The 25,599-nt window shown below is 46.1% G+C and overlaps 7 non-coding genes and 2 pseudogenes across 7 annotated transcripts; all 9 read left to right on the forward strand.

Annotated features, from left to right (window-relative positions):
• Positions 1–836: 836 nt before the first annotated feature.
• LOC130313806 (U2 spliceosomal RNA) lies at positions 837–1,027 on the forward strand. The gene has a single exon (XR_008861664.1). It is a non-coding gene; the product is annotated as a U2 spliceosomal RNA (small nuclear RNA).
• A 2,088-nt stretch (positions 1,028–3,115) lies between these two features.
• Positions 3,116–3,333, forward strand: LOC130313819 (U2 spliceosomal RNA; annotated as a pseudogene).
• Positions 3,334–8,722: 5,389 nt separating this feature from the next.
• LOC130313812 (U2 spliceosomal RNA) lies at positions 8,723–8,908 on the forward strand. Its single transcript, XR_008861670.1, has one exon. It is a non-coding gene; the product is annotated as a U2 spliceosomal RNA (small nuclear RNA).
• A 2,096-nt stretch (positions 8,909–11,004) lies between these two features.
• Positions 11,005–11,164, forward strand: LOC130313818 (U2 spliceosomal RNA; annotated as a pseudogene).
• A 693-nt stretch (positions 11,165–11,857) lies between these two features.
• LOC130313817 (U2 spliceosomal RNA) lies at positions 11,858–12,043 on the forward strand. Its single transcript, XR_008861674.1, has one exon. It is a non-coding gene; the product is annotated as a U2 spliceosomal RNA (small nuclear RNA).
• Positions 12,044–15,664: 3,621 nt separating this feature from the next.
• LOC130313813 (U2 spliceosomal RNA) lies at positions 15,665–15,864 on the forward strand. The gene has a single exon (XR_008861671.1). It is a non-coding gene; the product is annotated as a U2 spliceosomal RNA (small nuclear RNA).
• Positions 15,865–19,497: 3,633 nt separating this feature from the next.
• On the forward strand, positions 19,498–19,697 carry LOC130313814 (U2 spliceosomal RNA). Its single transcript, XR_008861672.1, has one exon. It is a non-coding gene; the product is annotated as a U2 spliceosomal RNA (small nuclear RNA).
• A 2,111-nt stretch (positions 19,698–21,808) lies between these two features.
• LOC130313807 (U2 spliceosomal RNA) lies at positions 21,809–21,999 on the forward strand. Its single transcript, XR_008861665.1, has one exon. It is a non-coding gene; the product is annotated as a U2 spliceosomal RNA (small nuclear RNA).
• Positions 22,000–24,087: 2,088 nt separating this feature from the next.
• On the forward strand, positions 24,088–24,278 carry LOC130313808 (U2 spliceosomal RNA). The gene has a single exon (XR_008861666.1). It is a non-coding gene; the product is annotated as a U2 spliceosomal RNA (small nuclear RNA).
• The last annotated feature ends 1,321 nt before the right edge of the window (positions 24,279–25,599 follow it).

Raw genomic sequence — 25,599 nt, forward strand, 5'->3', positions numbered from 1 at the left:
TTGAGATATTGCAGCCGCTGCTGTGTCCAGGCCCAGGAGCCTTAGCACTGTGCTGTGATGTCACTCAATACCACTGACATCACTAGGTGTAAACAACATCTCTCCTTTGCTGTGTATGTGACTATGGAGCTGTTTGGTGATGTCGTCTATTACGGCCTTCATAGAAGCAACAGGAGATTGTTGCATCCATCTTGAACCCTCAGAACTACAGTGCTATGATGTCACTCACTTCCACAGGCCTTGCAGAGTGTAAACAACAACAACCCAGCTTTGTTGTGTATGTAACCAAAGGGATTTGTGATGTCACCTAGAACCTTCACAGCAGCGACAGCTTTATGAGGAGCATCAGCACTGCTCTGCCTGAGCAGAACCATCACCGCCATAGGTTGTCAAATAACCCGGATTTAACCCACACAGGTAAGTCCAATGGGGTGCAGGCATGTCCTCTATGCTTACAGCTTCCCGTGGGTGTTGGTTTGATACCGTTTGGGGACAGCCAAGGAGGCATCTGCAGGCAACAAAGGTAGGTGTGTGCTTGTGTGTGTGTTTCCTATGCAGATCCTAAGCCCAGTGTCACATGCAAGTAGGAGGAGTAAGAAGGGTTCCTGGCAAATCCGGGTTATGGATTGCATTTAAAAAGGCCCCGTGGGAGTGCAATGGGCCCCTGTCTTGCTGCTTAGCAATAATGGTATGGGTTTAGGTTCTGCTGTGTGTACTGGTGGTTGACTGCCCCCCAGCCCAGAGTGTGCATGGAAAATTGTCTGGCAGCCTCCCTGACAGCAAGCAGTGATAGTGCCCATGAAGGGGACCTTGTTGGGCCCGCCCCTTTCACGGTTATCGCTTCTCGGCCTTTTGGCTAAGATCAAGTGTAGTATCTGTTCTTATCAGTTTAATATCTGATACGTCCCCTATCTGGGGACCATATATTAAATGGATTTTTGAGAACGGGGGCCGATTTCGAAGCTTGCTTCCGTCGCCCTATGCATTGACCCGATATGGCAGTATCTTCGGGTACAGTGCACCACCCCCTTACAGGGTTAAAAAGAAAGATTCCTACTTTCATTGCTACCTGCTTGCTGGCTAGCCAGCTAGCCAGCCCTGTGGGCCTTGCTGCTGCTGCAGCCAAAAAACAAAAGGTGGTGCTGCTGCTGCTTCTGCTGCTTCTGCTTCTGCTTGTGTCTGGCCCCTGTTGGAGCGTCCAGGCACAGGACTTCTGCTGCTGCTGACTAAATGGCCTCCTTAATTGGATCATTTGAGTAGCCAGCACACCTGTGCAGGTAGGGCATGACATGATAGGCAGCTGCCTTGATAGCGGGTGGGTGCTGAATGTTCCTAATTGACAAAATAAGATTAATGCTTATGAAGAAATATAAAATCTCATCCCTTCCCCAATATCGCGCCACACCCCTACCCCTTAATTCCCTGGTTGAACGTGATGGACATATGTCTTTTTTCGACCGTACTAACTATGTAACTATGTAACATAACATGGGGGGGGGGGGGGGTCTCCTGGCTGTTCACACAGGTGTGTCATTGCTGTACATTGACCATGCATTGCTTCTGTGGTATTGCAAAGGCAAAGACAAATGCTTCCAGCCATCCATTGCACTAATGGATTGGTCATCAGCTGGCTGTCTATGTCCCGCATCAATATAGACCAAAGTACAGAGGGTTAGGCTATGCTATTGTGCACCTACCTGATGCATCAGAAGGTGCGAGGCCCTTGCTAAATTCTGTGCACAGACTTTGAGATCTATGCTTTAGACTGTATCTAAACCTGCTCCAACATGGACTGACATTCTGGCCTACTTTCAGCCGATGCGACTTGTCTGTCGCTGAACAGTCGCTTTTTATGTATTCAGCACCTATGTATAATGTTGTAAAAATGCTCTAGAAGCTAAAGTCGCAGAAATGTCACACATATTTGGCCTGCAACTTTCTGTGCGACAAATTCAGACAGGAAAAATCAGTATAAATCCTTAGAAAATTATCCCCCAGTGTCTCCATCTGCTGGCGGTATTGAATAAGCATTGCTGCACTGATGGGGTATGCATTAGACGAAAAAAAAGAAGAAAAAGAAGAATAATACGCCCAGAAAAGAGGCGAAAAGGAGAAAAACGTAAAAAAACGTGAAAAAAAAGTAAGAGGAAGAGAAGGGAAAAAAAGGTGGAAATGGGTTTAAAAGTGATTTCGGCGGAGAAATATATATATATATATATATATATATATATATATATATATATGCGCACACACACACATAGATATAAACGTATTCTCCGTTGAGATATTGCAGCCGCTGCTGTGTCCAGGCCCAGGAGCCTTAGCACTGTGCTGTGATGTCACTCAATACCACTGACATCACTAGGTGTAAACAACATCTCTCCTTTGCTGTGTATGTGACTATGGAGCTGTTTGGTGATGTCGTCTATTACGGCCTTCATAGAAGCAACAGGAGATTGTTGCATCCATCTTGAACCCTCAGAACTACAGTGCTATGATGTCACTCACTTCCACAGGCCTTGCAGAGTGTAAACAACAACAACCCAGCTTTGTTGTGTATGTAACCAAAGGGATTTGTGATGTCACCTAGAACCTTCACAGCAGCGACAGCTTTATGAGGAGCATCAGCACTGCTCTGCCTGAGCAGAACCATCACCGCCATAGGTTGTCAAATAACCCGGATTTAACCCACACAGGTAAGTCCAATGGGGTGCAGGCATGTCCTCTATGCTTACAGCTTCCCGTGGGTGTTGGTTTGATACCGTTTGGGGACAGCCAAGGAGGCATCTGCAGGCAACAAAGGTAGGTGTGTGCTTGTGTGTGTGTTTCCTATGCAGATCCTAAGCCCAGTGTCACATGCAAGTAGGAGGAGTAAGAAGGGTTCCTGGGAAATCCGGGTTATGGATTGCATTTAAAAAGGCCCCGTGGGAGTGCAATGGGCCCCTGTCTTGCTGCTTAGCAATAATGGTATGGGTTTAGGTTCTGCTGTGTGTACTGGTGGTTGACTGCCCCCCAGCCCAGAGTGTGCATGGAAAATTGTCTGGCAGCCTCCCTGACAGCAAGCAGTGATAGTGCCCATGAAGGGGACCTTGTTGGGCCCGCCCCTTTCACGGTTATCGCTTCTCGGCCTTTTGGCTAAGATCAAGTGTAGTATCTGCATTTGGTCTGGTCGGAAGGTGTCTGTGGTACCCCGCTTCTCGGCCTTGGGGGATTGTCTCTCCTTACGGAGGGACTTCACCCCCTTGCTGCTATTGGGGAGCGGGCTTAGTCCACGGACAACGGGTTGCGATCCCCCTGTCTCTGGGACCTTGTGTCTCAGAAGGCATTTTCGGTACGTTGAGCGTTACCTGTAGCTTCGGAAGCACCTAGGGTACCCCCGACCTCTGCCTTGGGTAAGGGTTCCGCTTTTATAGCGGGATTCCGAGCCCCTGCTGCTATTGGGGAAGGGGCTTAGTCCCTGGGTGTGGAAGATGCCGTTCTCCTGGGCTTTCCCCTCTGGGGAAATGTCGATGCGAAATACCATCCGCATAGAGGTGTCGGAGAGCCATCGTCAGTTGAAGAACCTCCGCTTCATTGCGGAGGTGATTCTTCTTGACTACTTCCGCCTCAATAGGGAGGACATCCTGTGTCTAAATGACCAGGAAAGCCGTGGCCTGTATACCGTCACCTTCACGGCCACGGCGTGTTGCGATAACATCTATGCAACCTTGTCTGGTGCGGACCAGAGGGACGATCGACTCGACGGTCTTTCGTTCCAGTTCCTCTATGGTGAGGAACATATACCGTTGGTGGTGGCTATGCACAGCCCTCATGTGACCACGGAGGATATAGCCACTTTTCTTCGGCGATACTGCGAAGAGGTGCGATTCGCAAACAAAATCTTGAACTCCGTGCGGTTCTGGAACGGCAAGAGGAAGTTCTGGGTCAAGCTCCGTAAGGATCCCGGTGGTATTGGGGGTCTTTGCCATCCGCCCCCAAATTTTGCCATCGGGAGAGTTCGGGGCTTCCTGTTCTATCCTCAAATGCCTATGTATTGCCGAAATTGCTTGAGGTTTGGCCACACCCAGGAGACCTGCGGCGCGGAGCGTGTGATTCGCTGCAATAGGTGTGGCCAAGAAGGTCACATAGCCTCAAGATGTAGCCATACGATAAGGTGCAACCTCTGCGGAGAGGAAAAACACGATTTTAATTCCTGTCCCCATAAAGCAAAAACTACGATGGGTGGGTCAAGGCTGGGCCCACCCAAAGAGGGGACAGGACAAAAGACGTCCTTTTTTAAGATGCCCAAACCCCAGATGGCAGGTACTGATGGGTCCAGGCCCAAGACCTCTGGTGCTCCATCGGGGGGCCCACCGGTGGTAGTGCTAGGGGGAGGCCATGGGGATTCCACGAAGCCCGGGCGGGTGATCGAGTTTACTGCCCGGGAAATTGAAAGACGTCGATCGACTTCCTACCTGGCTCAAGAGCCCGCCGAAACTTCTGAAGGGGGCTCACCTGTGGCGGGTGGCAGCCGACGGGCCTCGGTGGGGGCAAAAGTGGACCCAAAATTGCAGCATAAGCCAGGTACTGGCTTGGCCCAGGGTCGCCCTGCTCCGGACGAAGAGGCCCCGGTGAAAGCCCGCCGGAAGGGGAGCCAGGTGGCCAGGTCTGAGCCCGGTCCTGTTACTCCGCCTATACAGGACAGGGCCAAGAAGACAAGTGGCGCCAAACCAGGGTTTGCTGCCCCGCCAGCAATGGACCCGGTGGGTAAAACTGGCCATCGTCGATCGATGGGGAAGTTGGAGCAACAGTCCTCAGCAACGCTTGCTGGGGAACAAGCGATGAAAACTTCCCAAGGTAGCGGCAAAGGTTCCGGAAAAGAGGCCTCACAGGCCCCTGTGCAGCAGTTCCAGTCGTCAAATGATGAAAGAAGACGCAGATCCATCAGCCGGGGGCCAGAGATTACATCGAGTGAGAGCAACACAGAGGATATGGACAGCAGTGTGACATTTAAAAGACAAAGAGAAGAAGAAGAGGAAGACATTCAAAGGAAAGCGGCGTGCCGTAGTTCGGACGAGAGCGAGCTCAGGGTCGGGGCATCATCGATCTCAAGCTCCGACCCTCAGAACATCAAGGAGCTGATGACCCCGCAGGCGGGGGATGACGGTACGCAGCTTATTATTGACTTTGATTCTCCAAGCACGGACTCTCCATAAACTATGCCTATCCCTGTAAAAATTGCCTCACTCAATGTGAGGTCCTTAAAGAGCCCTGATCGCAGGGCTGCTTTATTTTCTTATCTAGAGACATGTGACTTTGACCTTTGCCTGCTACAAGAATGTGGAATCCCTAGTAAAATGGACTATAAAGACTTAAAAGAAGACTGGAAGCTGGGCCCATCCATATGGTCCGGTGCAAATGACTGTCGTTCTGTGGGTGTTGGGCTGCTCTGCCGAGGCCAGTCCTTTTCTATTCATACAGTAACTGAGATTGTGCCTGGCAGAGCTCTTTTAATTCATCTATATTTTAATGGACTTTTAATTCGTGTTTTAAATGTGTATGCCCCTCCTGATAAACAGGAGCGGGCAGAACTATTTGAAATTTTACCACTGTTTTGTGTTGGGTCTTCCCCCCTGCTGGTGGGAGGTGATTTTAACTGCATACGTGATGGGGAACACCGGCAGGGTGGGGATATTAATCGTAAAGACCGCACTTCTTACCTGCTTAAAAATTTTATTGATGATTTTAATTTGAAAGATTGCTGGAAGGATCTCTTGCCGGAGGACCCGGGCGCCACATGGTCCAATGGAAGAGTGAGCTCCAGAATCGATTTTATTTTTTCCTCTAGAGCTTTTAAACCCCTGAAATGCACGCTCGAGCAGAATATCTTCTCTGATCATAAGCTCCTCTTGGTGGGCCTGGAGCTAGAGGGGGAGCAAAAAGCAAAAAGGGGCCTCTGGAGATTAAACACCACACTCCTAGAGGACCCTGAGATAAAAGAGGAGTTTGTGCGGACCTACCAATGCTGGCAATCACAAAGAAAACCCCACGAGCCTATGCTGCACTGGTGGGAGGGCACCAAATCTAAAATCAGATTTTTTTTTATCAAAGCAGGTAAGAAGAAGGCAAAAATGGAAAAACAGTGGTTTTATGTTCTTAACATGCGTTTAAATGTACTTTTTAAATTGAAAGAAGCTGGTATGGATGTAGAAAATGATATTTTAAACCTTAAAACTGAAATAAAACATGCCATAGAAAAGAAAGGGAAACAAATCATTTTTAACTCACATGTGCAGCACCTGGAGGAGGGCGAGAAATGTTCCCGTTTCTTTTTTAAAAAAGTGATGAATAGGAGGGATATCATCCAAAACCTTGAGGGTGAATCCACTCCAAAAGGCATGTTAGATGCAGTTTTTAACTTCTACCAGCTTCTTTTTAATAAGAAAGATCTTAATCCATCCTTTTTAGAACATGTTCTTAATTCCCTTGATTTTAAGCTAGATGTTTTAGACCAGGAGGTTTTATCCCGTGATCTTAACTTAGATGAACTTTTATTTGTTTTTAAAAGTTTTTCTAGTGGGAAGGCCCCTGGGGAAGATGGTTTACCCATCGAATTTTATTTAGCTTTTTGGGATATTTTAAAGGATGATATGGTTTTATTGTATAAAGAAACTTTTATTGTTAATGAACTTCCCCCTTCCTGGAGGAGGGGGATTGTATCATTACTTTTTAAAAAGGGTGAAAAGGATATGCTAAAAAATTGGCGCCCCATCACACTTTTAAATGTCGATTATAAAGTTTTAGCCAAGTTATTAGCTGTCCGTTTTAAACCTTTTATTCATAAATTAATTCACCCAAATCAGGTTTGTGGGGTACCTGGAAGGTCTATAGCTGAATCCCTAAATATTTTAAGAGATGTTTTATGGTATTTTAAGGATAGAAATCAAACTGTAGCAATTTTATCCTTAGACTTTGAAAAAGCCTTTGATAGGGTCTCCCATGAATACCTGTTTTTAGTTCTTAAAAAGATGGCAGTGCCTGAAACGATTTTAAGCCGAATCATGCTTTTATACCGATCCTGTTTTAGTCAAGTCTCTGTTAATGGCTTTTTAACCAGCGGTGTTCCTCTTTTATCAGGTGTCAAACAGGGCTGCCCCCTGTCCCCACTCCTTTTTATTTGCGCAATCGAACCACTGATGGCCCTCCTCAGAAAAGACCGGGTAGTAAGAGGCGTACCGATACCTGGTGGAGGAGGGACCCATCTAAAGGTGTTGGGGTACATGGATGATGTCACCATACTGTGCCCGGACTCTCCATCCATGAGGGGGGCATTGAGGAACACCAGCTATTTCTGCGAGGTCTCTGGTTTTAAGCTAAACACAGATAAATGTGACTGTTTTTATATTGGCTCCTGGGATTCATCCATCACCCCAGGAGTCACAATGCAACAGGATCAAATTAAAGTTTTAGGTATTGTTTTTAACCAGGTCAATGATGGGAGCCCTAACTGGGATTCAGCTATAGCTAAGATGGAGAAGAAGATTTTAATGTGGAATCTTAGAAACCTTACCATGGAGGGGAAGATTTTAATAATAAAGATGGTTTTACTCCCTATTATGCTATACATTGCCATGGTATTTCCTCCATCTATTTTATACATTAAAAAAGTAACTAGAATTGTTTTTACTTTTTTATGGGGTTCAAAAATGGAGAAATTAAAGCGTGATTTTATGTACAAAAGTAAAGATAATGGCGGGAAAGATGTTCCTAACCTTTTTACTTTCTTTTACATAAAGTATTTCTGTTTCTGTTTTAAAATTATTAAATCCGATGGCATTTTTAGCTGCTTTTTAAGGTACGCTGCGGGCATGGTTTTTAAAAGATGGTTGCGCATCCCTCTGAACGCTCCGGTGCTTCTGTGTCCCCCAAAACATTATGTGGTGTTGGAAAAGACAGTCAGGCTCCTAGGTCTCCAAGATTTGGAGCCTGACATACTGGGGGACCAGAGAAAGGTATCAAAGGTCCTCAGGCGGAGTGAGGTTACCCTGGCAGTGTCCAATTTCACACAGGCAAGATCCAAAAAGGTATGGCGGAACGTGTACGGGAAGTTTCTGGCGAATGTACACAGGGATCTTGCCTGGGCAATCGTCCACCAGTGCCTCCCTACTCGTGAGTTCCAGCACAGGCGAGGACTGGTGGCGAGAGCCAAGTGCCCGAGAGATGGCTGCGGAGTGGACGAAACGGTGCTGCACATATTTTGGAACTGCACTTTTGCACGGGAGCTTTGGAGGAAGGTAGGCCCACTTTTGAAGTGGGCCTGCGGCCTAAAAGATTTTAATCACGAATGTGTCTTTTACGGTCTTTTTAACTGCCCCAATTTTAAACAGCAGATGATCTGCTGGATGATTATTAATTGTTTTAAAAATGCCATCTGGAAAGTTAGGAACATCTTACTTTTTAAACATGATTTTATTGATGTTAAAAACTGTATAAAGCTGGCCCTGAGTGAGATGTACATCTATTACCTAAGAGACAAGAAACAGTTGGGGGCCAGCGAGGCAGCATCCATGTGGTGTCTGCCTCTATGGAACGAAATAACAGTATAATCAGTTTTTATGACATTTGTATAATGTTTTATCCTGCCATTTTTATTTTTTCTCCTTTTATTACTGGTTTTATTATTTGTATTTTAAAACTTTTGTGAACCTTTTATTATTTTGCATTTTAAATTTTGTATGGTTTCTTATTTATTCAATAAAATTTTGTTGAAACCTTATCTGTTCTTATCAGTTTAATATCTGATACGTCCCCTATCTGGGGACCATATATTAAATGGATTTTTGAGAACGGGGGCCGATTTCGAAGCTTGCTTCCGTCGCCCTATGCATTGACCCGATATGGCAGTATCTTCGGGTACAGTGCACCACCCCCTTACAGGGTTAAAAAGAAAGATTCCTACTTTCATTGCTACCTGCTTGCTGGCTAGCCAGCTAGCCAGCCCTGTGGGCCTTGCTGCTGCTGCAGCCAAAAAACAAAAGGTGGTGCTGCTGCTGCTTCTGCTGCTTCTGCTTCTGCTTGTGTCTGGCCCCTGTTGGAGCGTCCAGGCACAGGACTTCTGCTGCTGCTGACTAAATGGCCTCCTTAATTGGATCATTTGAGTAGCCAGCACACCTGTGCAGGTAGGGCATGACATGATAGGCAGCTGCCTTGATAGCGGGTGGGTGCTGAATGTTCCTAATTGACAAAATAAGATTAATGCTTATGAAGAAATATAAAATCTCATCCCTTCCCCAATATCGCGCCACACCCCTACCCCTTAATTCCCTGGTTGAACGTGATGGACATATGTCTTTTTTCGACCGTACTAACTATGTAACTATGTAACATAACATGGGGGGGGGGGGGGGGGGGGGTCTCCTGGCTGTTCACACAGGTGTGTCATTGCTGTACATTGACCATGCATTGCTTCTGTGGTATTGCAAAGGCAAAGACAAATGCTTCCAGCCATCCATTGCACTAATGGATTGGTCATCAGCTGGCTGTCTATGTCCCGCATCAATATAGACCAAAGTACAGAGGGTTAGGCTATGCTATTGTGCACCTACCTGATGCATCAGAAGGTGCGAGGCCCTTGCTAAATTCTGTGCACAGACTTTGAGATCTATGCTTTAGACTGTATCTAAACCTGCTCCAACATGGACTGACATTCTGGCCTACTTTCAGCCGATGCGACTTGTCTGTCGCTGAACAGTCGCTTTTTATGTATTCAGCACCTATGTATAATGTTGTAAAAATGCTCTAGAAGCTAAAGTCGCAGAAATGTCACACATATTTGGCCTGCAACTTTCTGTGCGACAAATTCAGACAGGAAAAATCAGTATAAATCCTTAGAAAATTATCCCCCAGTGTCTCCATCTGCTGGCGGTATTGAATAAGCATTGCTGCACTGATGGGGTATGCATTAGACGAAAAAAAAGAAGAAAAAGAAGAATAATACGCCCAGAAAAGAGGCGAAAAGGAGAAAAACGTAAAAAAACGTGAAAAAAAAGTAAGAGGAAGAGAAGGGAAAAAAAGGTGGAAATGGGTTTAAAAGTGATTTCGGCGGAGAAATATATATATATATATATATATATATATATATATATATATATATGCGCACACACACACATAGATATAAACGTATTCTCCGTTGAGATATTGCAGCCGCTGCTGTGTCCAGGCCCAGGAGCCTTAGCACTGTGCTGTGATGTCACTCAATACCACTGACATCACTAGGTGTAAACAACATCTCTCCTTTGCTGTGTATGTGACTATGGAGCTGTTTGGTGATGTCGTCTATTACGGCCTTCATAGAAGCAACAGGAGATTGTTGCATCCATCTTGAACCCTCAGAACTACAGTGCTATGATGTCACTCACTTCCACAGGCCTTGCAGAGTGTAAACAACAACAACCCAGCTTTGTTGTGTATGTAACCAAAGGGATTTGTGATGTCACCTAGAACCTTCACAGCAGCGACAGCTTTATGAGGAGCATCAGCACTGCTCTGCCTGAGCAGAACCATCACCGCCATAGGTTGTCAAATAACCCGGATTTAACCCACACAGGTAAGTCCAATGGGGTGCAGGCATGTCCTCTATGCTTACAGCTTCCCGTGGGTGTTGGTTTGATACCGTTTGGGGACAGCCAAGGAGGCATCTGCAGGCAACAAAGGTAGGTGTGTGCTTGTGTGTGTGTTTCCTATGCAGATCCTAAGCCCAGTGTCACATGCAAGTAGGAGGAGTAAGAAGGGTTCCTGGCAAATCCGGGTTATGGATTGCATTTAAAAAGGCCCCGTGGGAGTGCAATGGGCCCCTGTCTTGCTGCTTAGCAATAATGGTATGGGTTTAGGTTCTGCTGTGTGTACTGGTGGTTGACTGCCCCCCAGCCCAGAGTGTGCATGGAAAATTGTCTGGCAGCCTCCCTGACAGCAAGCAGTGATAGTGCCCATGAAGGGGACCTTGTTGGGCCCGCCCCTTTCACGGTTATCGCTTCTCGGCCTTTTGGCTAAGATCAAGTGTAGTATCTGTTCTTATCAGTTTTCATGCTGGTGGGGATGGGTGCTGCATGGAGGATGCAGGTGTACCAGGGCTTTCCGGGGCTGGTTCTGAGGAATCAGCTCGACGGCTGCCCCGATGTGACCTGTTCCCTCCGGGTCTCGCCATGAGGCTGAGAGGGTCTAGAGCCGAGGTACTTTTGTGCCTCGGGGAGTGGTGACCCCGAGGTGCCGAAACTCACTGGGAGAATAGACTCACTGAGTTGAAGCACGGGCACCATAATCTCTTCACCTTGTGGCACTCACCTCTTGATTCCCGGCCTTCTGGCTAGGATCAGAGAAATTTTTATAGATCCGGCCGGATGTCCGGGCAGTATATCTGCACACATTCACTTATTTATTTCTTTTTTGTCTTACTGTGTCACTTTTTGCGTGTTGTGTGTTCACAGGATTGGTCAGGATGCGGTAGCCCTTCTGGGTGTCCCTCCTGGCGGTCTAGGGGAGGTGTGTGTGGCCATTAGGTTCCGCACCTCCCTGCAAACACCCCGGGTACTCCTGCTTTGGCAGGGTACCTACCGTAATCGGCTCTGCGGGCAGATACCTTGGCTAACGCCAAGGGGGATGCCGGGAGCATTTGTGGTCCCCTAGTAGCTTCGGCGAAAAGGGACATCGAACCTGGAACCTCGCAGGTACCTTTTGGTCCGGAGGCGAAGGGTAAGGTTTGTTGGGGGGCCTCTCTCCTATCGGAGAAGGGCTTGCGATAGACCGCATCCTTTGTGCACGTTTTTTTAGTGTAACACGTTTGCACTTTTTCTTGCACTTTGGGTGAATCGAAAGCACGTTCCTCGGCTTTAGATAAAAAAAAAAAAAAAAAAAATCTGTTCTTATCAGTTTAATATCTGATACGTCCCCTATCTGGGGACCATATATTAAATGGATTTTTGAGAACGGGGGCCGATTTCGAAGCTTGCTTCCGTCGCCCTATGCATTGACCCGATATGGCAGTATCTTCGGGTACAGTGCACCACCCCCTTACAGGGTTAAAAAGAAAGATTCCTACTTTCATTGCTACCTGCTTGCTGGCTAGCCAGCTAGCCAGCCCTGTGGGCCTTGCTGCTGCTGCAGCCAAAAAACAAAAGGTGGTGCTGCTGCTGCTTCTGCTGCTTCTGCTTCTGCTTGTGTCTGGCCCCTGTTGGAGCGTCCAGGCACAGGACTTCTGCTGCTGCTGACTAAATGGCCTCCTTAATTGGATCATTTGAGTAGCCAGCACACCTGTGCAGGTAGGGCATGACATGATAGGCAGCTGCCTTGATAGCGGGTGGGTGCTGAATGTTCCTAATTGACAAAATAAGATTAATGCTTATGAAGAAATATAAAATCTCATCCCTTCCCCAATATCGCGCCACACCCCTACCCCTTAATTCCCTGGTTGAACGTGATGGACATATGTCTTTTTTCGACCGTACTAACTATGTAACTATGTAACATAACATGGGGGGGGGGGGTCTCCTGGCTGTTCACACAGGTGTGTCATTGCTGTACATTGACCATGCATTGCTTCTGTGGTATTGCAAAGGCAAAGACAAATGCTTCCAGCCATCCATTGCACTAATGGATTGGTCATCAGCTGGCTGTCTATGTCCCGCATCAATATAGACCAAAGTACAGAGGGTTAGGCTATGCTATTGTGCACCTACCTGATGCATCAGAAGGTGCGAGGCCCTTGCTAAATTCTGTGCACAGACTTTGAGATCTATGCTTTAGACTGTATCTAAACCTGCTCCAACATGGACTGACATTCTGGCCTACTTTCAGCCGATGCGACTTGTCTGTCGCTGAACAGTCGCTTTTTATGTATTCAGCACCTATGTATAATGTTGTAAAAATGCTCTAGAAGCTAAAGTCGCAGAAATGTCACACATATTTGGCCTGCAACTTTCTGTGCGACAAATTCAGACAGGAAAAATCAGTATAAATCCTTAGAAAATTATCCCCCAGTGTCTCCATCTGCTGGCGGTATTGAATAAGCATTGCTGCACTGATGGGGTATGCATTAGACGAAAAAAAAGAAGAAAAAGAAGAATAATACGCCCAGAAAAGAGGCGAAAAGGAGAAAAACGTAAAAAAACGTGAAAAAAAAGTAAGAGGAAGAGAAGGGAAAAAAAGGTGGAAATGGGTTTAAAAGTGATTTCGGCGGAGAAATATATATATATATATATATATATATATATATATATGCGCACACACACACATAGATATAAACGTATTCTCCGTTGAGATATTGCAGCCGCTGCTGTGTCCAGGCCCAGGAGCCTTAGCACTGTGCTGTGATGTCACTCAATACCACTGACATCACTAGGTGTAAACAACATCTCTCCTTTGCTGTGTATGTGACTATGGAGCTGTTTGGTGATGTCGTCTATTACGGCCTTCATAGAAGCAACAGGAGATTGTTGCATCCATCTTGAACCCTCAGAACTACAGTGCTATGATGTCACTCACTTCCACAGGCCTTGCAGAGTGTAAACAACAACAACCCAGCTTTGTTGTGTATGTAACCAAAGGGATTTGTGATGTCACCTAGAACCTTCACAGCAGCGACAGCTTTATGAGGAGCATCAGCACTGCTCTGCCTGAGCAGAACCATCACCGCCATAGGTTGTCAAATAACCCGGATTTAACCCACACAGGTAAGTCCAATGGGGTGCAGGCATGTCCTCTATGCTTACAGCTTCCCGTGGGTGTTGGTTTGATACCGTTTGGGGACAGCCAAGGAGGCATCTGCAGGCAACAAAGGTAGGTGTGTGCTTGTGTGTGTGTTTCCTATGCAGATCCTAAGCCCAGTGTCACATGCAAGTAGGAGGAGTAAGAAGGGTTCCTGGCAAATCCGGGTTATGGATTGCATTTAAAAAGGCCCCGTGGGAGTGCAATGGGCCCCTGTCTTGCTGCTTAGCAATAATGGTATGGGTTTAGGTTCTGCTGTGTGTACTGGTGGTTGACTGCCCCCCAGCCCAGAGTGTGCATGGAAAATTGTCTGGCAGCCTCCCTGACAGCAAGCAGTGATAGTGCCCATGAAGGGGACCTTGTTGGGCCCGCCCCTTTCACGGTTATCGCTTCTCGGCCTTTTGGCTAAGATCAAGTGTAGTTCTGCTCACTTGGTCTGGCCAGAGGGTGTCTGGGGTACCCGGCTCCTTTGCCTGGGGGGATCGTCCTTCTTAACGGAGGGACTTCACCCCCCTGCTGCTATTAGGGAGCCGGCCTAGTCCCCAGACAACGGGAGGCGATCCACACCCACCTACCTGCTTGCGTGGGGGAGGTGCCTGGATACCTTGGAGATGGCTGAAGATCGTGGATCTGCTTCTGAAGGTGTACCATCCTTCGCAAGATTACGGAATGGAGTGCGGATTTCCTTGCAGGATGTGCGGAAAAAGGAGAGAGGCCTGGTATTCGTGGTCGAGGATGTTTTGTTCAAGCTCTTGGAGATCAGGAAGGAACAAATTCTTTCCATGCTGGAATTTCCAAAGAGTGGATACTATGATGTTGTGCTTATGTCAGAAGAGGACTATGATGTATTCTGGAGCCGTTTTCAGCAAAGGAAAGGAAGTTCGGTCCTGGAAGGAGTGGGGATAATTCCACACTTCCCTCGCAGAGAAAGACTGGTGACTGTAAGAATGTACAGCCCATATACACCAGAAGAAGACATTGTTACTTTCCTGTTAAGATTTTGTGATAATGTATTGCCCAAAGGTAAGATTTTGAACCAGTTTGGATTATGGACTACCAAATGGAAGTTTGAAGTAAAATTTAAAGAAACGGTGGATGGTAAGCTAATAGTCCCGCCAGGGCGGTTTAAAATTGGAACGGTAAACGGTGACTTGTTTTTCTCCGGCATGCAAGAGTTTTGCCGTAAGTGTAAGCAGTATGGCCATAGTAAGGACGTATGTACATTCCTGTGGTGCTTCAAGTGCCAAGAAGAAGGTCATGAGGCGGAGAATTGTGAGAAGAAGAAGAAGTGCCATCTGTGTGGGAATGAGGGCCATCTTCTTGGCTCTTGTCCCAAGAAAAAGGTTGGGAAAAAAGAGGCGGTTAAAAGAAGCCGAGAGGAAGTAGTTGAAGCAAAAGAGCCTGAGCTAGAACAGGTTCCAATAAGAAGAGCAGCGGAACAGAAGAAAAAGAAAGAGGTGGAAGAGTTTGTGCCGTCACAATATGGTGGTGTGCTTGGAAGTTTATTGGAGAATCTGTCAGAAACAGAAAGACGGACATTTGATAAAGAAATGATTGAGCTAAAAGCAAGATTTAAGTCACGGGAGGAGGAGGTGCGGGACAAAGTTTATTTTTCTTTTAAGGCGGATATGAATCGTTTCATTGAAGCGTATAAAATTCCAGCCTGGTTGGCATCTCAAGCCAAGAGTGATGTGACTAGAGGGAATATCAGTCTAGGTTTGATTGATTTCCTAACGGTGTATGCTTGGAGGAAGGGAATGACTTTCTAATGGAGATTTGTTAATTAGAAAGTAAGGTATGGTTTAGTTATTTTATGAGTTTTTTCTTTATGTATTGATTTTAAAATGTTTCTTTTTATTTCATTTGGTGTTTAAGAAAAGAAATTAAATTATGTTACCCAAGGATGAACACAATAATTGAGTTTCAAATAAGATCTTGGAACTCTGAGTGAGTTCTGAGGGCAACTTAAAAAAATCTGTTCTTATCAGTTTAATATCTGATACGTCCCCTATCTGGGGACCATATATTAAATGGATTTTTGAGAACGGGGGCCGATTTCGAAGCTTGCTTCCGTCGCCCTATGCATTGACCCGATATGGCAGTATCTTCGGGTACAGTGCACCACCCCCTTACAGGGTTAAAAAGAAAGATTCCTACTTTCATTGCTACCTGCTTGCTGGCTAGCCAGCTAGCCAGCCCTGTGGGCCTTGCTGCTGCTGCAGCCAAAAAACAAAAGGTGGTGCTGCTGCTGCTTCTGCTGCTTCTGCTTCTGCTTGTGTCTGGCCCCTGTTGGAGCGTCCAGGCACAGGACTTCTGCTGCTGCTGACTAAATGGCCTCCTTAATTGGATCATTTGAGTAGCCAGCACACCTGTGCAGGTAGGGCATGACATGATAGGCAGCTGCCTTGATAGCGGGTGGGTGCTGAATGTTCCTAATTGACAAAATAAGATTAATGCTTATGAAGAAATATAAAATCTCATCCCTTCCCCAATATCGCGCCACACCCCTACCCCTTAATTCCCTGGTTGAACGTGATGGACATATGTCTTTTTTCGACCGTACTAACTATGTAACTATGTAACATAACATGGGGGGGGGGGGTCTCCTGGCTGTTCACACAGGTGTGTCATTGCTGTACATTGACCATGCATTGCTTCTGTGGTATTGCAAAGGCAAAGACAAATGCTTCCAGCCATCCATTGCACTAATGGATTGGTCATCAGCTGGCTGTCTATGTCCCGCATCAATATAGACCAAAGTACAGAGGGTTAGGCTATGCTATTGTGCACCTACCTGATGCATCAGAAGGTGCGAGGCCCTTGCTAAATTCTGTGCACAGACTTTGAGATCTATGCTTTAGACTGTATCTAAACCTGCTCCAACATGGACTGACATTCTGGCCTACTTTCAGCCGATGCGACTTGTCTGTCGCTGAACAGTCGCTTTTTATGTATTCAGCACCTATGTATAATGTTGTAAAAATGCTCTAGAAGCTAAAGTCGCAGAAATGTCACACATATTTGGCCTGCAACTTTCTGTGCAACAAATTCAGACAGGAAAAATCAGTATAAATCCTTAGAAAATTATCCCCCAGTGTCTCCATCTGCTGGCGGTATTGAATAAGCATTGCTGCACTGATGGGGTATGCATTAGACGAAAAAAAAGAAGAAAAAGAAGAATAATACGCCCAGAAAAGAGGCGAAAAGGAGAAAAACGTAAAAAAACGTGAAAAAAAAGTAAGAGGAAGAGAAGGGAAAAAAAGGTGGAAATGGGTTTAAAAGTGATTTCGGCGGAGAAATATATATATATATATATATATATATATATATATATATATATATATATGCGCACACACACACATAGATATAAACGTATTCTCCGTTGAGATATTGCAGCCGCTGCTGTGTCCAGGCCCAGGAGCCTTAGCACTGTGCTGTGATGTCACTCAATACCACTGACATCACTAGGTGTAAACAACATCTCTCCTTTGCTGTGTATGTGACTATGGAGCTGTTTGGTGATGTCGTCTATTACGGCCTTCATAGAAGCAACAGGAGATTGTTGCATCCATCTTGAACCCTCAGAACTACAGTGCTATGATGTCACTCACTTCCACAGGCCTTGCAGAGTGTAAACAACAACAACCCAGCTTTGTTGTGTATGTAACCAAAGGGATTTGTGATGTCACCTAGAACCTTCACAGCAGCGACAGCTTTATGAGGAGCATCAGCACTGCTCTGCCTGAGCAGAACCATCACCGCCATAGGTTGTCAAATAACCCGGATTTAACCCACACAGGTAAGTCCAATGGGGTGCAGGCATGTCCTCTATGCTTACAGCTTCCCGTGGGTGTTGGTTTGATACCGTTTGGGGACAGCCAAGGAGGCATCTGCAGGCAACAAAGGTAGGTGTGTGCTTGTGTGTGTGTTTCCTATGCAGATCCTAAGCCCAGTGTCACATGCAAGTAGGAGGAGTAAGAAGGGTTCCTGGCAAATCCGGGTTATGGATTGCATTTAAAAAGGCCCCGTGGGAGTGCAATGGGCCCCTGTCTTGCTGCTTAGCAATAATGGTATGGGTTTAGGTTCTGCTGTGTGTACTGGTGGTTGACTGCCCCCCAGCCCAGAGTGTGCATGGAAAATTGTCTGGCAGCCTCCCTGACAGCAAGCAGTGATAGTGCCCATGAAGGGGACCTTGTTGGGCCCGCCCCTTTCACGGTTATCGCTTCTCGGCCTTTTGGCTAAGATCAAGTGTAGTTCTGCTCACTTGGTCTGGCCAGAGGGTGTCTGGGGTACCCGGCTCCTTTGCCTGGGGGGATCGTCCTTCTTAACGGAGGGACTTCACCCCCCTGCTGCTATTAGGGAGCCGGCCTAGTCCCCAGACAACGGGAGGCGATCCACACCCACCTACCTGCTTGCGTGGGGGAGGTGCCTGGATACCTTGGAGATGGCTGAAGATCGTGGATCTGCTTCTGAAGGTGTACCATCCTTCGCAAGATTACGGAATGGAGTGCGGATTTCCTTGCAGGATGTGCGGAAAAAGGAGAGAGGCCTGGTATTCGTGGTCGAGGATGTTTTGTTCAAGCTCTTGGAGATCAGGAAGGAACAAATTCTTTCCATGCTGGAATTTCCAAAGAGTGGATACTATGATGTTGTGCTTATGTCAGAAGAGGACTATGATGTATTCTGGAGCCGTTTTCAGCAAAGGAAAGGAAGTTCGGTCCTGGAAGGAGTGGGGATAATTCCACACTTCCCTCGCAGAGAAAGACTGGTGACTGTAAGAATGTACAGCCCATATACACCAGAAGAAGACATTGTTACTTTCCTGTTAAGATTTTGTGATAATGTATTGCCCAAAGGTAAGATTTTGAACCAGTTTGGATTATGGACTACCAAATGGAAGTTTGAAGTAAAATTTAAAGAAACGGTGGATGGTAAGCTAATAGTCCCGCCAGGGCGGTTTAAAATTGGAACGGTAAACGGTGACTTGTTTTTCTCCGGCATGCAAGAGTTTTGCCGTAAGTGTAAGCAGTATGGCCATAGTAAGGACGTATGTACATTCCTGTGGTGCTTCAAGTGCCAAGAAGAAGGTCATGAGGCGGAGAATTGTGAGAAGAAGAAGAAGTGCCATCTGTGTGGGAATGAGGGCCATCTTCTTGGCTCTTGTCCCAAGAAAAAGGTTGGGAAAAAAGAGGCGGTTAAAAGAAGCCGAGAGGAAGTAGTTGAAGCAAAAGAGCCTGAGCTAGAACAGGTTCCAATAAGAAGAGCAGCGGAACAGAAGAAAAAGAAAGAGGTGGAAGAGTTTGTGCCGTCACAATATGGTGGTGTGCTTGGAAGTTTATTGGAGAATCTGTCAGAAACAGAAAGACGGACATTTGATAAAGAAATGATTGAGCTAAAAGCAAGATTTAAGTCACGGGAGGAGGAGGTGCGGGACAAAGTTTATTTTTCTTTTAAGGCGGATATGAATCGTTTCATTGAAGCGTATAAAATTCCAGCCTGGTTGGCATCTCAAGCCAAGAGTGATGTGACTAGAGGGAATATCAGTCTAGGTTTGATTGATTTCCTAACGGTGTATGCTTGGAGGAAGGGAATGACTTTCTAATGGAGATTTGTTAATTAGAAAGTAAGGTATGGTTTAGTTATTTTATGAGTTTTTTCTTTATGTATTGATTTTAAAATGTTTCTTTTTATTTCATTTGGTGTTTAAGAAAAGAAATTAAATTATGTTACCCAAGGATGAACACAATAATTGAGTTTCAAATAAGATCTTGGAACTCTGAGTGAGTTCTGAGGGCAACTTAAAAAAATCTGTTCTTATCAGTTTAATATCTGATACGTCCCCTATCTGGGGACCATATATTAAATGGATTTTTGAGAACGGGGGCCGATTTCGAAGCTTGCTTCCGTCGCCCTATGCATTGACCCGATATGGCAGTATCTTCGGGTACAGTGCACCACCCCCTTACAGGGTTAAAAAGAAAGATTCCTACTTTCATTGCTACCTGCTTGCTGGCTAGCCAGCTAGCCAGCCCTGTGGGCCTTGCTGCTGCTGCAGCCAAAAAACAAAAGGTGGTGCTGCTGCTGCTTCTGCTGCTTCTGCTTCTGCTTGTGTCTGGCCCCTGTTGGAGCGTCCAGGCACAGGACTTCTGCTGCTGCTGACTAAATGGCCTCCTTAATTGGATCATTTGAGTAGCCAGCACACCTGTGCAGGTAGGGCATGACATGATAGGCAGCTGCCTTGATAGCGGGTGGGTGCTGAATGTTCCTAATTGACAAAATAAGATTAATGCTTATGAAGAAATATAAAATCTCATCCCTTCCCCAATATCGCGCCACACCCCTACCCCTTAATTCCCTGGTTGAACGTGATGGACATATGTCTTTTTTCGACCGTACTAACTATGTAACTATGTAACATAACATGGGGGGGAGGGGGGGGGGGGGGGGGGTCTCCTGGCTGTTCACACAGGTGTGTCATTGCTGTACATTGACCATGCATTGCTTCTGTGGTATTGCAAAGGCAAAGACAAATGCTTCCAGCCATCCATTGCACAAATGGATTGGTCATCAGCTGGCTGTCTATGTCCCGCATCAATATAGACCAAAGTACAGAGGGTTAGGCTATGCTATTGTGCACCTACCTGATGCATCAGAAGGTGCGAGGCCCTTGCTAAATTCTGTGCACAGACTTTGAGATCTATGCTTTAGACTGTATCTAAACCTGCTCCAACATGGACTGACATTCTGGCCTACTTTCAGCCGATGCGACTTGTCTGTCGCTGAACAGTCGCTTTTTATGTATTCAGCACCTATGTATAATGTTGTAAAAATGCTCTAGAAGCTAAAGTCGCAGAAATGTCACACATATTTGGCCTGCAACTTTCTGTGCGACAAATTCAGACAGGAAAAATCAGTATAAATCCTTAGAAAATTATCCCCCAGTGTCTCCATCTGCTGGCGGTATTGAATAAGCATTGCTGCACTGATGGGGTATGCATTAGACGAAAAAAAAGAAGAAAAAGAAGAATAATACGCCCAGAAAAGAGGCGAAAAGGAGAAAAACGTAAAAAAACGTGAAAAAAAAGTAAGAGGAAGAGAAGGGAAAAAAAGGTGGAAATGGGTTTAAAAGTGATTTCGGCGGAGAAATATATATATATATATATATATATATATATATATATATATATATATATATATATGCGCACACACACACATAGATATAAACGTATTCTCCGTTGAGATATTGCAGCCGCTGCTGTGTCCAGGCCCAGGAGCCTTAGCACTGTGCTGTGATGTCACTCAATACCACTGACATCACTAGGTGTAAACAACATCTCTCCTTTGCTGTGTATGTGACTATGGAGCTGTTTGGTGATGTCGTCTATTACGGCCTTCATAGAAGCAACAGGAGATTGTTGCATCCATCTTGAACCCTCAGAACTACAGTGCTATGATGTCACTCACTTCCACAGGCCTTGCAGAGTGTAAACAACAACAACCCAGCTTTGTTGTGTATGTAACCAAAGGGATTTGTGATGTCACCTAGAACCTTCACAGCAGCGACAGCTTTATGAGGAGCATCAGCACTGCTCTGCCTGAGCAGAACCATCACCGCCATAGGTTGTCAAATAACCCGGATTTAACCCACACAGGTAAGTCCAATGGGGTGCAGGCATGTCCTCTATGCTTACAGCTTCCCGTGGGTGTTGGTTTGATACCGTTTGGGGACAGCCAAGGAGGCATCTGCAGGCAACAAAGGTAGGTGTGTGCTTGTGTGTGTGTTTCCTATGCAGATCCTAAGCCCAGTGTCACATGCAAGTAGGAGGAGTAAGAAGGGTTCCTGGCAAATCCGGGTTATGGATTGCATTTAAAAAGGCCCCGTGGGAGTGCAATGGGCCCCTGTCTTGCTGCTTAGCAATAATGGTATGGGTTTAGGTTCTGCTGTGTGTACTGGTGGTTGACTGCCCCCCAGCCCAGAGTGTGCATGGAAAATTGTCTGGCAGCCTCCCTGACAGCAAGCAGTGATAGTGCCCATGAAGGGGACCTTGTTGGGCCCGCCCCTTTCACGGTTATCGCTTCTCGGCCTTTTGGCTAAGATCAAGTGTAGTATCTGTTCTTATCAGTTTAATATCTGATACGTCCCCTATCTGGGGACCATATATTAAATGGATTTTTGAGAACGGGGGCCGATTTCGAAGCTTGCTTCCGTCGCCCTATGCATTGACCCGATATGGCAGTATCTTCGGGTACAGTGCACCACCCCCTTACAGGGTTAAAAAGAAAGATTCCTACTTTCATTGCTACCTGCTTGCTGGCTAGCCAGCTAGCCAGCCCTGTGGGCCTTGCTGCTGCTGCAGCCAAAAAACAAAAGGTGGTGCTGCTGCTGCTTCTGCTGCTTCTGCTTCTGCTTGTGTCTGGCCCCTGTTGGAGCGTCCAGGCACAGGACTTCTGCTGCTGCTGACTAAATGGCCTCCTTAATTGGATCATTTGAGTAGCCAGCACACCTGTGCAGGTAGGGCATGACATGATAGGCAGCTGCCTTGATAGCGGGTGGGTGCTGAATGTTCCTAATTGACAAAATAAGATTAATGCTTATGAAGAAATATAAAATCTCATCCCTTCCCCAATATCGCGCCACACCCCTACCCCTTAATTCCCTGGTTGAACGTGATGGACATATGTCTTTTTTCGACCGTACTAACTATGTAACTATGTAACATAACATGGGGGGGGGGGGGGGGGGGGGTCTCCTGGCTGTTCACACAGGTGTGTCATTGCTGTACATTGACCATGCATTGCTTCTGTGGTATTGCAAAGGCAAAGACAAATGCTTCCAGCCATCCATTGCACTAATGGATTGGTCATCAGCTGGCTGTCTATGTCCCGCATCAATATAGACCAAAGTACAGAGGGTTAGGCTATGCTATTGTGCACCTACCTGATGCATCAGAAGGTGCGAGGCCCTTGCTAAATTCTGTGCACAGACTTTGAGATCTATGCTTTAGACTGTATCTAAACCTGCTCCAACATGGACTGACATTCTGGCCTACTTTCAGCCGATGCGACTTGTCTGTCGCTGAACAGTCGCTTTTTATGTATTCAGCACCTATGTATAATGTTGTAAAAATGCTCTAGAAGCTAAAGTCGCAGAAATGTCACACATATTTGGCCTGCAACTTTCTGTGCGACAAATTCAGACAGGAAAAATCAGTATAAATCCTTAGAAAATTATCCCCCAGTGTCTCCATCTGCTGGCGGTATTGAATAAGCATTGCTGCACTGATGGGGTATGCATTAGACGAAAAAAAAGAAGAAAAAGAAGAATAATACGCCCAGAAAAGAGGCGAAAAGGAGAAAAACGTAAAAAAACGTGAAAAAAAAGTAAGAGGAAGAGAAGGGAAAAAAAGGTGGAAATGGGTTTAAAAGTGATTTCGGCGGAGAAATATATATATATATATATATATATATATATATATATGCGCACACACACACATAGATATAAACGTATTCTCCGTTGAGATATTGCAGCCGCTGCTGTGTCCAGGCCCAGGAGCCTTAGCACTGTGCTGTGATGTCACTCAATACCACTGACATCACTAGGTGTAAACAACATCTCTCCTTTGCTGTGTATGTGACTATGGAGCTGTTTGGTGATGTCGTCTATTACGGCCTTCATAGAAGCAACAGGAGATTGTTGCATCCATCTTGAACCCTCAGAACTACAGTGCTATGATGTCACTCACTTCCACAGGCCTTGCAGAGTGTAAACAACAACAACCCAGCTTTGTTGTGTATGTAACCAAAGGGATTTGTGATGTCACCTAGAACCTTCACAGCAGCGACAGCTTTATGAGGAGCATCAGCACTGCTCTGCCTGAGCAGAACCATCACCGCCATAGGTTGTCAAATAACCCGGATTTAACCCACACAGGTAAGTCCAATGGGGTGCAGGCATGTCCTCTATGCTTACAGCTTCCCGTGGGTGTTGGTTTGATACCGTTTGGGGACAGCCAAGGAGGCATCTGCAGGCAACAAAGGTAGGTGTGTGCTTGTGTGTGTGTTTCCTATGCAGATCCTAAGCCCAGTGTCACATGCAAGTAGGAGGAGTAAGAAGGGTTCCTGGCAAATCCGGGTTATGGATTGCATTTAAAAAGGCCCCGTGGGAGTGCAATGGGCCCCTGTCTTGCTGCTTAGCAATAATGGTATGGGTTTAGGTTCTGCTGTGTGTACTGGTGGTTGACTGCCCCCCAGCCCAGAGTGTGCATGGAAAATTGTCTGGCAGCCTCCCTGACAGCAAGCAGTGATAGTGCCCATGAAGGGGACCTTGTTGGGCCCGCCCCTTTCACGGTTATCGCTTCTCGGCCTTTTGGCTAAGATCAAGTGTAGTATCTGTTCTTATCAGTTTAATATCTGATACGTCCCCTATCTGGGGACCATATATTAAATGGATTTTTGAGAACGGGGGCCGATTTCGAAGCTTGCTTCCGTCGCCCTATGCATTGACCCGATATGGCAGTATCTTCGGGTACAGTGCACCACCCCCTTACAGGGTTAAAAAGAAAGATTCCTACTTTCATTGCTACCTGCTTGCTGGCTAGCCAGCTAGCCAGCCCTGTGGGCCTTGCTGCTGCTGCAGCCAAAAAACAAAAGGTGGTGCTGCTGCTGCTTCTGCTGCTTCTGCTTCTGCTTGTGTCTGGCCCCTGTTGGAGCGTCCAGGCACAGGACTTCTGCTGCTGCTGACTAAATGGCCTCCTTAATTGGATCATTTGAGTAGCCAGCACACCTGTGCAGGTAGGGCATGACATGATAGGCAGCTGCCTTGATAGCGGGTGGGTGCTGAATGTTCCTAATTGACAAAATAAGATTAATGCTTATGAAGAAATATAAAATCTCATCCCTTCCCCAATATCGCGCCACACCCCTACCCCTTAATTCCCTGGTTGAACGTGATGGACATATGTCTTTTTTCGACCGTACTAACTATGTAACTATGTAACATAACATGGGGGGGGGGGGTCTCCTGGCTGTTCACACAGGTGTGTCATTGCTGTACATTGACCATGCATTGCTTCTGTGGTATTGCAAAGGCAAAGACAAATGCTTCCAGCCATCCATTGCACTAATGGATTGGTCATCAGCTGGCTGTCTATGTCCCGCATCAATATAGACCAAAGTACAGAGGGTTAGGCTATGCTATTGTGCACCTACCTGATGCATCAGAAGGTGCGAGGCCCTTGCTAAATTCTGTGCACAGACTTTGAGATCTATGCTTTAGACTGTATCTAAACCTGCTCCAACATGGACTGACATTCTGGCCTACTTTCAGCCGATGCGACTTGTCTGTCGCTGAACAGTCGCTTTTTATGTATTCAGCACCTATGTATAATGTTGTAAAAATGCTCTAGAAGCTAAAGTCGCAGAAATGTCACACATATTTGGCCTGCAACTTTCTGTGCAACAAATTCAGACAGGAAAAATCAGTATAAATCCTTAGAAAATTATCCCCCAGTGTCTCCATCTGCTGGCGGTATTGAATAAGCATTGCTGCACTGATGGGGTATGCATTAGACGAAAAAAAAGAAGAAAAAGAAGAATAATACGCCCAGAAAAGAGGCGAAAAGGAGAAAAACGTAAAAAAACGTGAAAAAAAAGTAAGAGGAAGAGAAGGGAAAAAAAGGTGGAAATGGGTTTAAAAGTGATTTCGGCGGAGAAATATATATATATATATATATATATATATATATATATGCGCACACACACACATAGATATAAACGTATTCTCCGTTGAGATATTGCAGCCGCTGCTGTGTCCAGGCCCAGGAGCCTTAGCACTGTGCTGTGATGTCACTCAATACCACTGAC

The sequence above is a fragment of the Hyla sarda genome, unplaced genomic scaffold, assembly GCF_029499605.1.
Source record: "Hyla sarda isolate aHylSar1 unplaced genomic scaffold, aHylSar1.hap1 scaffold_1783, whole genome shotgun sequence".
In the NCBI taxonomy this organism is placed as follows: domain Eukaryota; kingdom Metazoa; phylum Chordata; class Amphibia; order Anura; family Hylidae; genus Hyla; species Hyla sarda.